Source organism: Denticeps clupeoides, chromosome 16 (assembly GCF_900700375.1).
Source record: "Denticeps clupeoides chromosome 16, fDenClu1.1, whole genome shotgun sequence".
In the NCBI taxonomy this organism is placed as follows: Eukaryota; Metazoa; Chordata; class Actinopteri; order Clupeiformes; family Denticipitidae; genus Denticeps; species Denticeps clupeoides.
The window spans coordinates 16,872,398-16,885,848 of NC_041722.1; the positions used below are offsets into that span (position 1 = coordinate 16,872,398).

General features: G+C 41.2%; 1 protein-coding gene across 7 annotated transcripts in view; it reads left to right on the forward strand.

Annotated features, from left to right (window-relative positions):
* Positions 1 to 1,437: 1,437 nt before the first annotated feature.
* pmfbp1 (polyamine modulated factor 1 binding protein 1) overlaps positions 1,438 to 13,451 on the forward strand; it is a 143,208-nt gene continuing 131,194 nt past the window's right edge. For 6 of the 7 annotated variants that reach the window (XR_003742703.1, XR_003742702.1, XM_028955972.1 and 3 more), the window contains exons 1-2: positions 1,438 to 1,550; positions 8,534 to 8,655. The gene's annotated coding sequence lies outside the window, so the exon portion shown is untranslated. The remainder of the gene's footprint in view (positions 1,551 to 8,533; positions 8,656 to 13,451) is intronic. The other variant, XM_028955974.1, reaches the window with a different exon arrangement.

Genomic DNA, 13,451 nt, shown 5'->3' on the forward strand with positions numbered 1-13,451 from the left:
TTTTACAGAGAGATGAATATATAGTAGTGAAAGTGAAGTGATTGTCATTGTAAAACATAGCACATCACATGGTGACACAACGAAATGTCTCCTCTGCTTTTAACCATAACCCTTGGTGAGCAGTGGGCAGCCATGACAGGTGCCCGGGGAGCAGTGTGTGGGGACGGTGCTTTGCTCAGTGGCCCCCTCAGTGGCACCTTGGCGGTTCGGGGATTATGATTATGGGGGCTCTTCCTTAACCACTTGGCCACTACTGCCACATAAGAAAAAATTGCATCTGGGCAGCCGAATTTGACCTGGTCAAATTCCAAAATAAAGTCTGACTCTGGGTCAGCGTGGTTGCAGTGCAGGAAATACTATAGTCAGTTGATATTGATAGGTTATAACAAAAGACATAGGATTATGCTCTGGATAATATTAAAAAGGTTTTTTTTTGCTGTACCGCTCTCAACTTGCCTTCCTGTATGATGCTTATGCTAGAACATAAAAAGAACATCATAAAGGAGGTGTAAATAGATTCACTGCGCTGCCCGTGGCTTTCTTCATAATAAAAGGGGGCTTTCTACAAAATCATTCTAAAAATGAATCCAACACCTTTGCAGGGAAAGAGGCCCCCAGGAATGCTGTAAAGTATCATAATGTGACAGAGTTTTAATGATGTGTTACAAATGGAGATAAGTCAACATTACCATTCCAAAGTTTAGGGTCATTTAGAAATGTTCTTGTTTTTCCATGAAAAAGGGATGAAATGGGTTTGAATACAAAATGAATAATACGTAATGATGGTCAAATTTTAAAATAATGATGCAGTCAAACCCACATCTTCTAGATACTGTACTAGTGTAAATTTAGCTGCTTTAATCAGCGCAATGGTTTTCAACTGTGCTAAAATAATTGAAAAGGGTTTTCTAACAATGAATGAAGCTTTTAAAGTGAGAGACCTGGGTTAACGAACACAGCATTCCATTGGTACTAATTGTTGCTGATAAAGTTCCTCTCTAGATCAAGATAGTCCATCATTAACTGACATTTCCAGCTACAGTGTCTGGACTGGAGTTTTGACCCAATTGGTCACATTTTACTGCACAAGACAATAAAAAAACAAGGGCATTTTCTAATTTTCTATCATTTCTAACTCAATTTTAATACAGTGTCATCAAAATTGATTAAGTCAGTAATTGCACCAGCAATAATACTAATAATACTAAGAATTTTTGTTGGCGCTTCAAAGGCCTGTGAGACGCCATCTGTTTGCGCCTGTTGACCCAGCAACAGTGAGTTTAGCAGGTTTCTATGGAAATTTCTCGTTGCCCTGAACTCCCTCAACAGGTACGCCCCCTTCTTGTCTGGTCAGTGCTGCCATTGGTCGAGTTCAGGGCGCGCGGACCGTTTCCTCGCCTTGTGATTGGTTGGCTGAGTGTCCGCAGGCGGGAAAGGGGCGGGGTTGCGGTGAGGACGCGGCGCAGGTGGCGACAGGAAAGCGCCACTAAATCCGGGCCGGAACGTAGCGACGCGAGGCAGCATCCGCGCCGGACGCTGTCGGGAGAAATGTAGGTACCGTGTGGCACCAGGAATCACACACACACCGCTGACCGACCTCGGCAGCACGTTTCCAGCGTGCCCTCACGTTTTTTACCTCAGAATTACGCCAGATTAAACCACGTCGCATTCGGGAGGGGGGGTCACACCCAAACTCTGTTCTGAAAAGCTTCTCCACACTCGTTTGATTGCAAATTAATCATCGTTCCAAGGCTTTACGTCCCGTTCTAGTCATTGCGTGCATGCTTTTTTCATGAGACTTGCCAATGTGAAAGAAACTAACGCATCACTGATGTGTTCGTCATATATCATCAAGTTGAATGTTTTCTGCAATATTAGGGCATTAGGGAATCAGGGCATCTTGCAAAAGTATTTGAATCGAATGCCTCATAATCGGTATTCCTTTTATAGGAGAGAAAAATTTAATCTGCTGTTTAATAGTGATGAAAGCAAAATGCCTCAGTTTCCCTCCTGCACCAACCGTTCCCAGTGCATATAATTCTTTTATTTTTTTTAGTCAGCATGTTATGACACCCTAATACAAATATACCTGCTTGTTAATTCCATGTGTCATTGCATGCCCAGTGCATGATGTGAGGTTGCCACAGTTACAGACCAGTTGCTACAGGGCCAGCAGCTTAGTTGGTTTTTGTTTCCTGTATCTCCCATCCGGCCACACAGATGACATTATTTTCGCAATATGCAATATGCAAAATGCAAAATGCAATATGCATTAGTTAGGTTTCAGGATACTTGTGGCTGGAAGAAGCTATCTTTGGATGCACTTTCTTTACAATGGTGTGTAAAAGAAACAGAATGTGCGGTCGAGAAACGTGCAACAATTCAGAGTGTCATCCGTGTCTGGAAAGGATGTGGAGTATTATTGAGTCTAAGATAACACTAATATAATAATAAGATAGCCTTGATTGAATTATGAAGTGGGTTTGACTAACAGAAAACATTGTTTTTGTCTGTTCTACTAGGTACTGGTACTATACTGACTGGGTTAAATTGAATTGCATTAAAAAATTGTCTAAAATACCATTTTCATTGACCAAAATCAGACTAAAATGTCATCAGTTCTTGTTGACTAAAACTAGACTAAAATATTCATGGTTATTCTGTCTAAAATGTGACTAAAATGCTCAGATTTTTAATCAACTGAAACTTGACTAGACTAAAATGAAACAAAGACTAGACTAAAGCTAAAATAAAGACATGCTGCCAAAAACTATAGAAATGAACACGAGAAACACAAAGGAAAGTGTCTTTCAGAAGCGTGTGTCAGTCGAGCTGCATTAAATATTTAAATTAAATATTGAGTAGACATTTAATAAAGTTTAGATAAAAATCTAAACTATTTTCATCTGTGCCAAAGCTGAAGTTGCGTGGCTGCATGTTCCCTTTCTGTATTGAGTTATATTGTGGATTTATATTGCAAAGTTTGGTGAACCCAAGTGTAATAGGGTGCTAGTGGCCTAGTGAGTAACACTCCCGCCAGTGAACCAGAAGACCATAAAGGTTCATACCCCACTTACAACCATTGTGTCACTGAGTAAGACACTTAACCCTGGGTGTCTCCAGGGGGACTGTCCCTGTAATGAATGAATATGATGAATATGAATATATGAATATGATGTAATATGCTGGTGGGAGCTGTAAACATTGGGCCTTTGATATTATCCGTGGATTCTAGAAGTAAAGAAAGTTTGGATGAAAAGGACAGGGGAGGATAGCTGTTTTGTAGAGACTTTATAACACTATTAGGCCATTGCCGTATCCTGAAAGGAAATACAACGCAATGAAAGCATGACAGTTTGATCAATGTCGTTAACAGAATTAGCGTCTCTACATCAAAAAGCTTTTTGGGCTATTTTTTAACCCATCCATTAAGTGGCATTTAATGAATATCTTAGCATTTCGGAAAATGTTCCTCTTAGCCGGAGCTCATGACTGAAAGTGGAATAAAATATTTGTTGTGACATTAAAAGTGATCCGGTTACCTGCACAAGCTCTCAGACCATGTAAATCTATTACTTATTCATCCCGGCCATCCTCGCCATTTAAAGATGCGCTGTTTTTCATATTCGCCTCTCGGCCTGCGGGCTGATGAAAGCGGCGAAGACGAGCCACTTCCCATCTCCCCACCTGGGCATGTCATGTTGGCGTATCCCGGTTCGGGTGGATGGGCTCCTGGTGAGGGTGCGGGTGTGGTTGTCAGCCGTGGTGGAGGGTGCAGCAAGAGTTCTCAGCTTGATGAAGGCTGATGAAAGTTTTAGAGAGAGAGAGAGAGAGAGAGAGAGAGAGAGAGACTCTTAATAACTGGAGGAAATCGCTCTTGCGCTCCCCTTGGTGTCCCAGTGTGAGATTACAGAACTTTACTGATTTTAAGGCCTTTTACTCTGGGAGCAGAACCTTTCTTGATAGCTACTTGAAATGGAATGGTGTAAGTTGTGGAGATGTTCATCATGTGTCATCTTAGTTTTTGATATACTTATATATTGCATGACAATCCTGATCTTAAAAAAAAAATAAACTTTTACAAAGCAGAAATTGTCTTCGCCACCTGCCCTTTTCTGCTATTCAGTAAGTATTTAAATACACTTATACTGGGTACCAGTTACAGCTGGGATTAATGCCTTTTAGATGCAGCGATAATATGAAGACTTTTATGTGGATTATCAATAAATCAGATTTTCAGATATATCAGTAATAAATAATTGATAAATCAGTGCCATATATTCCTGAACATGCAAACAAGCAGTCTGGTACTAAAAATGCTATATTGCCCCCTTGTGGTCTCCAATTGCAAATCAGTCATATTAGGTGTATAATTAATAAAATAAGAATTCTGTCTAAAATGTGACTAAAATGCTCAGATTTTTAATCAACTGAAACAAAAAACCCAAAAGTAGTCAAACTGTTTATTGCAGGATTTCCTTATTTTCAACATTACGTGTGTAGAGAAAGAGATTCCTATTATCCTATTATCCTATCAGGCAGTGGTTGACCCAGCGGGTAAGGAAGCAGACCCACGGAAGGGTGATGGTTCAAATCACTTTCTAATCACTTTCACTTTTTTTATTGTTCTCTGAGCAGCAATACAATATTGTTTTCTGTCTGTAGACTTGTGCTTATATTCTACACAGTTGGGAGAGACTGACACCCAATTCTTCCAGAACATCTCTACATATCAACATGAACATTGTTCACACTTTTATCATTATGATCATTATCATTTGTGTGTGTTGCGCTTATGGTTTCTTCCTCTCACAGTTACTGTTGGGAAGATGAAAAAACATGAATTTCACTACTTTAACTATTGCTTTAAACTTTTTCACAGTATTGTGTGTATATGTGTGTATATATAACATATACAGTACAGGCCAAAAGTTTGGACCCACCTTCTCATTCAATGGGTTTTCTTTATTTCTTCATGACCATTTACGTTGGGAGATTCTCACTGAAGGCATCAAAACTATGAATGAACACATGTGGAGTTATGTACTTAACAAAAAGTGGAGACCTGACCTCCACAGTCACCGGACCTGAACCCAATCGAGAGGCGTTCATTCATAGTTTTGATGCCTTCAGTGAGAATCTACCAATGTAATGGGTCATGAAACTAAAGAAAACACATTGAGTGAGAAGGTGTGTCCAAACTTATGGCCAGTACTGTATTTATATATATAAATCGATTGATGCTGGTCAGATTTGTCCTCTGCTCCTTTCATCTGGCCCAGAGCTTCAGAAGGTCTTTTTTCCTGTAGTTGGGGAGAACTCCCCAGTTTAATAGCGTAGTGTGTGTTTATGAGAGCCAGTTTACTCGCCATTTAGGATGTGTAAACAAGGCAAGCGGCACAGATTGACTGCACCTCATCCTTAGAACAATGAGATTGGGGTGACTGTGTTCTTTATTGGGTGCTCCCTCGCCATCTCTGACACTTCGCAGGTTTTATATAGAGCGCAGCGCAGGGATAAATGATGCTACCTTTCACCAGTGCATTGTGGGTGCCGATTGAACGCTCAGGCTGGGAGATGACTGTTGAAAAGAAATAGGGCCGAGCCCGCCAGCAGCTCTAATCCACGCGGATAAATATATCTCCATATTTACACAGCGCAACCTACATTACGCGTGAGAAGTGCTTGATGTCCCTCTGAGCTCAGGGTATTTTCGTGGGTGCAGCTTACACGCCTCTATTCTTGTCACGCAGCACCGGCATGCGTGATCCAGCCGTGGTGAGTGATGCTCGGCAGAGCCATTTCTAGGGAAAGATGGCTGCCATTAGCATTGTTGAAAGAGGGATTTAAAAAAGAAAAGGTTGCACCTGTTTTTTTTTTCGTGTTTCCTTGTGTTCATCTTCCTCCAAGGAAGACTTTACTGGAGCGGGGACGGAAGAAACTTGGATGCGGGAGTAGGGACCAATGAAACGTCTTTATGGGCTTTGTGGGGTCTAGTGCACCGTAAGCATTTCGTGATAGCTGACTTGATGCTAATATGCAGCACTGAGATGGAGAGAAAAAGAGAGCGAGAGAGTGGGAAGGAAGGAAGGAAGGAAGGAGGGAAAGAAAGAGAGGGAGCGATGGGCAGATAATCCCGTCTGCTGGATGAGATTGAAGGCTGGGATTGATTGATCGTCTAATCATGGGAGGAAATGGGCCTGAAAATGAACGGGACTCTGCCCTTGCCTCGTGCTGGAGCGCGGAAAGCGGGAGCTGGGGAGGTAGGGAGGGAGGTGGGGTCTCAGATGGGGGACGCGGGCTATAGCAAGACATGGCCTTAATGTGGAATGGCCCTGATTTCATTTGTGTCTGATATACAGTTATACGAGCCGCACTAAATGATCAAATAAAAGAAGGAAGGAGGGAGAGGGGTGTAAATCAAGCTTTATTGCCTGAATATTACTTTTCCCAGCCATCGGAAATGGATGCTGTTGGAAAGGTGAAGGGGTTAGAATTTGAATGGTGAGATCTGGCACGTGAGGGAGGTAGACTCTGGCCCCTGACCAGTTTTGGGAAGTCGCTGTCGGGTTGCTGGATATGCTTTGACGATATACGTCAAAACTAATTTTTCATTTCACTATTCATGCTGTGACACAGGTACATCTTTTTCATGAATTTAAGATCTGGTAACATGTCCGCATGTCTGCTTTATGTTATTTATAGAAATGTAGTGTTGCTGAGTCTCGTGTGGCTGGAAGGCAGGATTACGCACGCAAAATCTGCCGAGGCGAGGAGTCTGTCCCTGCGTCTCCCCGCCCTCTAAGCTTCAGTCGTCCCTGCGTGCTTTGCTGTCGGGGACTGAAGAACTGCATGATGGGCCGCTACAAGTGTCCCGGAGTGCATCCTCGCCTGTTCGGCTGCGCGAAACGCCATAAATGTCTCTGTTTGATTTGCTATTTAGTTTGACTCCTTTCTGTCTTTCAACTGAAAAAGGAGATCTAACCTTGAGTGTGTACGTGTGTGTGTGTGTGTGTGTGTGTGTGTGATCAGTGAATTAGATGCTTGTTCATTTGCCAGTGAAGGTGCCATGGCAGATTAGAGGACCATTACGTTGATGCATGTTCTCACTACCAGGCAATAGCGGCGTGTGTGTGTGCGTGTGTATGAAGGGTTGGGAGCAGCATATATGACATGTTATTGTTTATGGTTGTATGAGTTTGAGGTCTCTCTCTCTCTCTCTCGTGTCATCTATAATTAGCGGCGGCGGTCATCAGAAATCTGCAAAATGGGGCAGTCAGGGTAGCTATGTTCCAACCCATACCCTCCTCCCAGCTCATCTCCATGCACCAGCTGACATGCACCAAAGCTTTTGCTGGTGTAGATTTCACAGCAAATACACATTGCAGCGTGAACAACAAGATTTGCGGTTGCCATCAGTGGCTAGAAAACATCGTTGATCGAGTGCAGCAAATGTGGGATTTAACATTCATTTTGTTCTGTTTTTTGGTGCTTAATCATTTGACATTTGAATTATGGATGATGTCTCCCAGCCCCCTCTGCACAGATACTTCCTGGAATGTGACTGACTCTTCAGTTCAGTTATGCATCGTATAGGTTGTACTCAATAATGGTTCAATAACGGTTTATTTAAGACTCAAGAACGTGTTAAAAAAAGTTTGGATACAACAAAGCTATTAGCATAATAGTGATTTATCAGGAAGTAGAATCAATTGGCCATACATTGGTTTCAGCAGTTTTGGTGTGTTAAAAGAATGTGTACAGAAAACACGTTTTTGGTTCCATAAGTTAGGGCTGGGGGATATGGCCTGGAAATAGCATTGCTATATTTTTAAGCTTAAATTCACATTAACAGCATTTGGCAGAGCAACTTACATGAATGCTTTAACATATCCTTCATTTGGTTCTCTAGGAACTCAAAATCCAGTAGAAGTTCATTCCACCTGTGATGCCTAGGCGGTCCTGGCCAGCCAGGGGCTGCCAATGACACTCATACATGGGCTGTAGTCACGCCCATCTGCCGCTATGGTATAGTCATTTATTACATCTCACATTTGCTATGTATCATGTATTGAATCAGATTAGCTGGCCAATGATTCAAAGCCCCGCCCATGCAAGAGAACTGTGCCAGAGTGCAACCAAAACCTCAGGCAGCGGTAACCTAAAAGGGGTCGGAGTGACTGAAAAGCCAGCAATGAAACTGTAAAAACAAGCAGCATAATTGAAAGACTCACAGGTAAGGTTCTTGTGTGGCTGTCATAACCACTTTTCCATGAATCCTCATTCAATACTGTAGTGAATGAGTGAAGAGTCCAAACACTGCTAAGGGCTGTTTTCCATTTTCCTCTCATTTCGAAAACCTTATTAATTTTTTTGGAATGGTGATAATTGTTCATCGCAGAGATCTCTCTTGAAAGTTGTCTGTCACTGATGATGTCCTATATATATCCTATACATATCAGATCTAGAACTCTACTGTTGATGGTCAAGGGTCATATCATGGGCTTTGATTCTCATGTATGTCTCCCCCTAGAGGAAGGTGGTGGCACTGGAGACTTCGTCAGGACATTGGACACAAATGAGGGTTCTGATCCACCAGCCAGAGAACACAAGGTGGAGAGGAGAGCTGCACAGGCTCAGAAGCTGAAGCTGGAGGTGGGGCTGACCTGATCAATAGCATTGATCACCAAGTCAATGTGCCAGTCTATATTCCACTCTGTGTACACGCACTTAAGCAGGGGCGTGTTAAACCGAGCGTGCTCAGAGGAAATGACCCCTACTCGTCTGCCCAAATCTTCTCATCCCGGTGGGACCTGTTAAACGCTATCCTCACTACTGCCGACAATCGATCAATTTGTCGATCATCCCAGAAATTTTCAATGATTCAGTTGTTACCTGTCGTACGTTGGGGCCAAGTGTTAAAGAACCATAGTTCCTTAACAACAATGCTAATGAGACACGCCGGTGAACTGTGTTGGGACAAGAGTTTCCAATCATGTTCCTTGAGGCCTCCATAACTAAATGTTCCAACCTTCTGTGCTTCTAACCTGCCACATACTAATCTAGGACGCTGTGTGATGGTTCATGTGAAAACCAGGAACATGATTAGGATCCACTGTTTTAGGAGTAGTTTTGAAACCTTCTCAAGCTTCTCATAAATAAGCTTTAATTGATGTTTTATATTAAATATGAATCATAGATCAGACCACACAGTCCAATTCTGACTCGATTACACATGACTTTCACATCTCCTAATGTTAATGTCAGGCTTGATTAATGGTTCAATATCATTGAAAGGCCAATAATGTAGATTCTGGGACACCCCAAAAATGTCCCAAAATCAAGAATCACCTCTTTAAAATAATGATAGACCATTTATTGACATGGGTACATGGGAGCCATTATGACAGGTAAAAAGCTTTTCACACCATGTGCTGTTTTTGAAACCAACCTCAACAATTCTGCTGGTCAAATGTGGGTGAAATAGTGAATTGATCAAGGTTTTCATGTCAAAAAAAAAAAAAACAGATGGTTTTAGAGATCTCTTCTGTTAAAATGTGCTGCTTATAACAACGTGCCATGTTTGAAAATACTCATCTGGGCCTGTTCATTTTTTTACAGGAATAATAGAGAAATTGTGAAATATGAACTAAGGCACTTGACAGGAGAGTTTAATTACACTTTTTTTTTGTGCAAGTTAAAATAAGTCCATTTTTTAAATTAATATCCCCTCACCCCTCCCCTTTCCCCACCAGCTGCTTTTATGATTCTCTTTCTCCATCTCCTCTCTCTTTTATACTGATGAATCCCTGTTCCTCGCTGTGATTTAATCGCAGAGAGATGTTGACCTTATGCAGGCGAACACTAATTACAAAACCAAATCAGTCTGCTTAATACACTAGTGCACTTTAGACACACAGCCACAATTTAAATATTTTTTCGTGCATATTTGGCAGTTTGACACAGTGGGAAAAAAAGGCAATTTTGTTATGGACTGGTTAACACAGAGCTCATCTTCTGCTTCTCTGGTACTCTTGTTTTTCGGTGTTTTTTTTTTTTTTTTAACACTGCGTGCTTTAAGATCAGCTCTTAATTGGTGCCAGGCTCGTCGTTGGCATTTGGGAATGTTCACTGTGTGGAGGCAGCAATGTTATTTGTGTGTTCCTGCAAAGGCCTTTGCCTGTGGAAAGACTGCGGTTTGGTGCGTGTTAATGTGATGATGGAGGGGCGATCAGAGACCACCGCCCAAGCCCGCAAACTTCCAGAGCACCGATGGTCCTGCTCCAAAACCTGGTTCCTGTTTAACGCACCATTTACTGCTAGTAAACACTTTGTGTAAAGTAGTTTATAGATGATTTATTAGTCCCCCCCCACCCATGCTTCCCTCCACAAATAAGAGGTAAAGAGTATCTAAACGTAAAAAAATGCAGCATGTTAACGTTTTTGTCTGTGGCTGCAACATCAGGAATCTGCACCACATAAAAGCAAGTGATTAAGCCAAAGACATCTGCGCCACAGTGTTCCTCAAATTACACAACATGGTGCCGGATGTTAAGAGAAGTTCATTATTCCACACGCTGTGGGCATGGGGCACTGCCAGGCCTTTGCCTCCTGAAACGATAATGATTGGGACACATCCTGAGTATTAGAGCTTACCTTTCTGATAAGGCCAGTCATCGATTGGTCCATCACTGTCTACACAGGGGCAACAAGACATCACATTGTGATGTGACTTGCTGAAGTTGAGGTGCTGAATATGCTAAAGGTCATGTAAAAGTTGTTTTAACACCCTCGTATTCCATGCATTTTCTTATTCCAGCTAGTTACTGTATTCATGCAAGTAACTGAATAAACAAATGCCGTCTGTAGTTCTGATTCCAGGTCTTTAAGGGGCTGATCCGTCCCAAACAAAGGCAACCCTCAGTTCATTTCAGCAACCAAAGCCCTGGCACAAGCCCCTTTATAGAATAATGAGCGAACCACAGAACACTGTCTTAATAACTTTATTCACAGCTGTGCATAGCGGGCAACATTTGGGCAAAAAGCAACCTGCCTCAGCACTTTATTGTGGTGCAGCAATCTATCTACATTTCCTAAAACGAAATTGCTTTTGAATCATCATTGGGCAAGTCAAATTACACAATTAACATTCAGCCGTGTAAGCACAGTGTACTTTTAGAAGTAATGGCATTTTTCATTGCAGTTTCATTAAAACATACACTTTGTGGACTTAAATTGAGGTAGCCCTGTCACCATGCAATGATATGATGTTTACAGTAATGGAAAGGCCCCATAAGGGTTTTTTGGGGGTTTGCAGGTTGAAACTCAATCGAAACTCAATTAGTCAATACAGATCACCAATTGGAGTTGGGGTTGGAGGTGATTTAAAGGAAAGGTCAATTATTTGTTATATTGGATTTTGTTGCTGTTGGAACTTTAATTTGAGGGCATTTACATCCAAATCGGGTGATCAGTGTAGGAATCACAACAGTACAACAATCATATCAATCAAACTTTCTCTTTCTAATTTTTGGTTTCAAATACTTTGCAATCAATTATAGCGTGACATCTGGAATCATTGGATTACATCCCCGGTGATGCTTTGCCAGGCCTCTAATGCAACTAACATTAGTTTCTGCTTGTTCTTAGGCCATTTTGTCTTCAGCAAGCAATGCTCAATTGGATTCATGCATAACCTCCCACTTCTTTGCCTTAAAAACGGTTTTGGTTTCGCAGTATGCTTCAGGCTACTGTGCACTGTGAAGTGCCGTCCACCGAGTTCTGAAGCATGACTGAATATGAGCAGCTAATATGGCACGAAATACTTTAGATTTCACCCTGCTGCTTTTGGCAGCCATCACATCGTCAAAAACTACAAGGACTGCGCCATTCATTGGCAGCCATACATACCCATGCCATGACACTACCACCACCATGCTTCACTGATGAGTTCCATGAGTTTTTTCTCCATACTCTTTTCTTCGTAGTTAAGTTTGTAATCTGCCCTTCATTTTTCGTGGCTTACTTTGTGGCTTTTGTGACATCTTGTGGTTGTATTTACTCTGGTGAAGTCTTCTCTTGATTGTTGACTCTGACACACATGCCTCCTGGAGAGTGTTCTTCATTTGGCCAACTGTTGTGAAAGGGGTCTTTTGGTGTTGCTGAGCTCACCGAGCTCACTCTATCTTTTTAAGAATTTTCCAAACAGTTTATTTAATGTTTCTGTCTCTCTGGTGGGTTTATTTTTGTTTTTCAGCCTAATGATGGCTTGCTTCACTGATAGTGACAGCTCTTTGGATTTCATTTTGAGAGTTGAGAGCAGCAGATTCCAAATGCAAATAGCGCACTTGAAATGAACTCTAGGCCTTTTATCTGCTCCTTGTAAATGGGATAATGAGGGAATAACACACACCTTGCCATGGAACAGCTGAGCAGCCAGTTGCCCATTACTTTTGACCCCTTAAAAAGTGGGAGGCACTTATACAAACTGTTGTAATTCCTACACCGTTCACCTGTCTTGGATTTAAATACTCATATGAAATACTCATATCATTTTTTTTTCTATTCACACATAAACAGTCTACACATAATTAATACAAATACACACACATATACTCTGCTATTCAAACTTTTTCAAACATTTGTATGTGTCCCAAACCAAAAATATTAATAAGCAAGAATATTAATGTATTTTGATTTGCTTTAGTTATAGTTTTTATATATATTAATGCAATCTTTACAAAAACCTGAATATACAATATTGTGTTGTATTTCATGCAGACATTGACCCAGCATGCAATCGCTGCATAATAATTTCACCTTTAGATGTGATTTTTAAAATTTATGGCAATAGGGATTAGAATGGCAGAATTGCTTATGGAGGTGGATTCACAAGTTTACCATGGACGTTTTTTAACATAATTGTTTTAATTAAGTTGACCTCTAGCAAGGATAGTGTGTGGGCCTCTGGGAGAACCATTGTCTTTGGTTCTGTCATCTTTAAGGAAACAAGGCCTAAAAATGTTAAAGATGAGAGTTGAAGGTCCTCATGCAACTAGGGCTGGATGATTATACAATCTCAATCAATGATCTCGGTGATCAGCTTTGGCCATTTTTATCAATCATGATTAAAAATGGCAGTATTTTGTGATAAATAACGTACTTCCTAGTAAGTAATATGGTCATTTTTTTCCTGCCATTTCGGCCAGCTCTTCTTGCAAAAGTTACTGGATTACCGTATAACTGGATTTACTGGCCTTAAATCTGTATACACACCTTTTCAACAGGTTTTAATTGATCAAATGTCTTAAATGCCTTTAAAAAGATGCACCTGATTATTTTGTATCATAGTAAAGTAGCACGTATGGGAACAGGTATGTGATGATTCATTTGGAGTTATGGGTAGTTTGGGACCTCTAAATGTGTCTTGCTGAATATCGTTCCTGAGAAAA